Source organism: Tamandua tetradactyla, chromosome 23 (genome assembly GCF_023851605.1).
Source record: "Tamandua tetradactyla isolate mTamTet1 chromosome 23, mTamTet1.pri, whole genome shotgun sequence".
NCBI classification, from domain to species: domain Eukaryota; kingdom Metazoa; phylum Chordata; class Mammalia; order Pilosa; family Myrmecophagidae; genus Tamandua; species Tamandua tetradactyla.
In genome coordinates, this window is record NC_135349.1 from 31,073,792 (window position 1) to 31,079,045 (window position 5,254).

Here is a 5,254-nt window from a genome sequence, read left to right on the forward strand (position 1 = left end):
TCCCCTCATGCATCACCTACTTAAGGAAAATTCCCTGATCTCACTAAAAAAACAAAGCTCTGTAAACCACCTTTTTCCACCAGTTACATTTCACTCAAATTTTTTCCAGCACAATTTCATATCTTCTATATGATAATAATATCATCTGATTTATTTCATTTTCTTTTATTTTATATCTACAATTAAACTGTGTCACTTGTTTCAGAAATCAACACCATATAAAAGGGAAATATACAGACATGTTTATTTTGTATTCAATACTTTGGGTGATTTATATGTATTAAAAATACAGTATTCTCCCCGGGGGGCCGGACAGTCTTATGATCCAGCGGATCCTCCTGGGGAGGCCGGGCCGGGGAGAGGGCGCGGGCACCGAGCGGCGGGGGCAGCGGGCCGGCGCGGCGACAGGGGCCCGGGCGGGGACCCAGGCAGCGACCGAGGCAGCGGCAGCACCCCGGGCCCGCCGCCCCCTCCCCTCCGGCGGGGGAGCCGCTGCATGGGGCCGGGGGATGGCCCTGCTGCGCGGAGCGGCGGCGGCGGCGGGGGACGCCCCAGGCGGGCTGGGGCTGAGCCCGGGGCCGGGGCGGGGGCTCCGGAGGGACCATGCCTGGAGGCCGGCGGGCCTCAGCATGGCTCACGGGCCCGGCGCGCTGATGCTCAAGTGCGTGGTGGTCGGCGACGGGGCGGTGGGCAAGATGTGTCTGCTCATGAGCTATAAAAACGACGCCTTCCCGGAGGAGTACGTGCCCACCGTCTTCGACCACTACGCAGTTAGCGTCACCTTGGGGGCAAGCAGTACCTCCTGGGACTCTATGACACAGCCGGACAGCTAACTTACACCAAGTTGAGATCAGACAGTTTCTAAAGGAACGTAGCAATGGAGATGGCACCGGAGATCTTGTACATTAGCGCCTATATAAGCGGAAGACTATGACCGCCTGAGGCCTTTATCCTATTCCATGACTGATGTCTTCCTTATATGCTTCTCTGTGGTAAATTCAGCCTCATTTCAAAATGTGAAAGAGGAGTGGGTACCAGAACTTAAGGAATATGCACCAAATGTACCCTTTTTATTAATAGGAACTCAGATTGATCTCCGAGATGACCCAAAACTTTAGCAAGACTGAATGACATGAAAGAAAAGCCTATATGTGTTGAACAAGGACAGAAACTAGCAAAAGACATAGGAGCATGCTGCTATGTGGAATGTTCAGCTTTAACCCAGAAGGGATTGAAGACTGTTTTTGATGAGGCTATCATAGCCATTTTAACTCCAAAGAAACACACAGTAAAAAAAAGAATAGGATCAAGATGTATAAATTGTTGTTTGATTACGTGAGAAACATCTTCAGTGGCCAAGGAAACTGTCTGTTTCTCTCAGAAAGCATATGAATGCCATAGTTATTCTCAGACCTCTTCTAGATAATAAAACAGCTTAAAACTTGAGGGGTGGAGGAATGTAAAAAACTGCCCTCAGAATTCTATATAGTTAAGAATGTCTCTTAAAGGTCCAAGAAGCAGCAAACAGCATCTGAAGCCACAATCTATTATAAATACTTTATTTCAACTAGAAGGTACAATCTCTCAGGGGTTTCATAGTTTAAAAAGCTTACAATCACATCATGTTGTAACTACATTAAAAAAAAAAAACACAGTGCTGTAAATGGAACTGCTTGGCTTTGACCATACACATTTCTGCACAGTCTTTATGGAGTCTGCACAAAGAAATATCTTCTCCCTTTGCTCCAACTAATTGTTCTTGTATGTAAGTCGCTTTCTATTCCAGTATATCCAGAGTGGGGAAATAACAAGGCCTGCCACATAGCCAAAGGTCGCTCCAAGTGTACAGGAGATGGGCCATACCTGAGGAGAGAATATATGAGATAAAAAAGAGCAAATGTTTAATTATTACTTGAGCACAAGTTGAGTGTAACCTAAATATTTCTACATTAAAGCTTAATGTGCTTTCTTAAAGAATGCCAAAAGTGTAACAAGGTCATAACTGCATTTACCATGAACACTAAAAATGTACACACTTTAGTTAATGTGCATTAAACTGTAACAATGCTTCTGGCAATTGTAGATTTAGTTTGATGCTCCCCAACTTGCACGAGATACATGCTAAAATTACAAATTAAATTTTGGGTCAGACTTTGTCATAACCTTGGACTCAATTTAGATCTCTGAACTAGTTAGTAACTTTTTTTTAATTTCCACATTGGCTATGTACAGCAAATGAAATGAGAAGTGTGTATGCTGATCAAACTACAAAAAATTTGTTTAAATTATGTTAAAGATAAAAGACCTAGAACTCAAGCATGTTACTTGGAACTTACGAAAGTAAAACCAATGTCCATAGTAAAACTGATTTCACCTTTCAGATATAGATATTGGAACCATAACAGCTTATCGAACTACAACTTATAGACATGTCTAGAATTTAAGTTAAGCTAAATACTGGCTTCCAAATACCCATTTTCCATAGCTATATAACAATTTCTCATTATATAGCTTCAAGCCAGAAATAAATAATGTTGATTTGTTTTGTCCATGAGCCATGCATGTTGGTCCCTAAGTGAAAGGCTCCGCTTAAAAAAAAACCGGACACAATATTTTCACGTTCATCTGTTTGGTATACTGGAGCCATTTCCAATTTTTCTCTGGAGAACAGACCATTTAATGGTGTTCAATGTGAACCTTAATTACTAGTTCTATTACCTAATTAAGATTCCTTACTTGGTATTCGTGGATCTGCCTTATTCTGAATGTCATGTAACAGATAGCTGTGTTGTGAACAAAGTTTCAATCTGAACAGATAAATGCTGTTTTATAGAGACACATTATCTAATCCATAAATTTTTCCAGCCTTTCCTAGATTTAAACTTGCTATTACCTAAATTATGATTTCTTTACGTCTTTGGTGGGCTTCTGTTAATTTCCATGACTTGAGCCTCTAGTTATGTCTACTGCACAGATTGGGTACTGGAACACTAAACTTTTATACTTGAAAATGACCGCCTTAAATGCTCATATCAGCCACAAATCTAGGATGTACTGTTGTCTTGTTATGTGAGCTTTGTAGAGATTTTTAAAAATATAAGCATCATCTTCCCCATTGAAGAATGAAGAGCCTACTGGATTACTAGTCGAAGCTTTCTCTGTGAACTGGACATTGGATGTCTTCTTTCTCCCAAGAAGTGGTGGTCCACATTACGTATCACAGCCTTATGTATGCTCAAATGGAATTTTATGTAACTTTCTTATTTAATTTTGGTCTGCTGTTTTTCAAACAGAATTGAAAGGAATTGTATAAATCAATAGGTATTTCAGTTAAGTTGTTTAACACATAGTAAAAGGAATTGAGACAGTGAAATATTAATATACATTTCTAGCTTGCCCTTTGGGGATTTGATGGGGGCTCTCCCCTCCTGTCCCCAATTCACATCCCTGAAACTTGATTTACGAGCTAATGAAAGTTAAAATCTAGAATTTGTCCTGTCCTAGGAGAACTGGATGAGGACTCTGAAAACAAACTCTGATGTCACCTCTGTTTTTTGATTGGGCCTAAATTTCCCTATCTCTAAGATGATCTCTAAGTCTCTCCCATTTAACAAATCTTATGATGCTCCTCTTATTAGCAATAATCATTGTTGGACATTACTTTTTCAGCTTCACATTTTTAAGATGGTAAGATCCATGTACATAGATCATTAGAACTCTAAGCAAAGATGATTGTATCATCTGAACCTGAGGTGCCTTAGGTACTCTACTGACCTTGATGGGGTTTGAAGTTTCCCATTGCTTACTAAGAGCTTTTTAATTGCTTTGGCTCTTTAGTATTTCTTTTTTGAAAAATCCTTCCTGCTGCTTTAACTAAAAACCAAAGATTTATTTTCTTTTCATAAGCAGAATGTAGAAAAATTGTCTTATTTTCAGAAGCACTTCATTAAAGGCTTAGGTTTCAACAGATATTCAGATAATCACTGAACAACTAGTTCAAACTGGTGAAAAATCTGGGAAATAAAATATTTAGAAATAAAAAAATACAGTATTGAAAACTGGATATTTCCAATTCTTGTCCTATTTTTTGCATGGGCAGACACTGGTAGTCAATCTTGGGTCTCTGGTATGGCAGGCAAGAATTCTGCCTGCTACGCCACCACCTTACTGCCCCAATTCCTGCATTTTCAAGAAAGACTGCAACAATGAAACTTATGCAAGTATCTTAAACATGAATATCAATGTGCGTGTTTGTATTTCTGCATATGTGTGCATATGTGTATATGACTAATTCTCAGGCATGCAACTATTAGTTCAAGAGATAATGCATTAATAAATTTAACAGATGCTGAAGATATTTCTTCAGTAGGTACTGTAAACTTTTTCATATCCAGCAATGATGTTTAATGTCCAATGGCTATGAAAGAATGTCATATACCCTGCAGCTTATTGAGAGATATTTTCTTCTAAATGCTGGATTTTGATACTCTGATAGGTGAGAAATGTTTTTTTTTATTAACGGAAAGAAAAAAAAATTAACACAACATTTAGAAATCATACCATTCTACATATGCACTCAGTAATTCTTAACATCATCACATAGATGCATGATCATCGTTTCTTAGTACATTTGCATCGGTTTAGAGGAACTAGCAACACAACAGAAAAAGATATAAAATGTTAATATAGAGAAAAGAAATAAAAGTAGTAATAATAGTAAAAAAAAAAAAAGAAAAAAAAAACCCTATAGCTCAGATGCAGCTTCATTCAGTGTTTTAACATGATTAGTTTACAATTAGGTATTATTGTGCTGTCCATTTTTGAGTTTTTGTATCTAGTCCTGTTGCACAGTTTGTATCCCTTCAGCTTCAATTACCCATTATCTTACCCTGTTTCTAACTACTGCTGGACTCTGTTACCAACGACATATTTCAAGTTTATTCTCGAATGTCCGTTCACATCAGTGGGACCATACAGTATTTGTCCTTTAGTTTTTGGCTGGACTCACTCAGCATAATATTCTCTAGGTCCATCCATGTTATTACATGCTTCATAAGTTTATCTTGTCTTAAAGCTGCATAATATTTCATCATATGTATATACCACAGTTTGTTTAGCCATTCTTCTGTTGATGGACATTTTGGCTGTTTCCATCTCTTTGCAATTGTAAATAACGCTGCTATAAACATTGGTGTGCAAATGTCCATTTGTGTCTTTGCCCTTAAGTCCTTTGAGTAGATACCTAGCAATGGTA

General features: G+C 38.6%; 1 pseudogene; it reads left to right on the forward strand.

Annotated features, from left to right (window-relative positions):
• The first annotated feature begins 629 nt into the window (after nt 1–629).
• On the forward strand, nt 630–4,007 carry LOC143667348 (rho-related GTP-binding protein RhoQ-like; annotated as a pseudogene).
• The last annotated feature ends 1,247 nt before the right edge of the window (nt 4,008–5,254 follow it).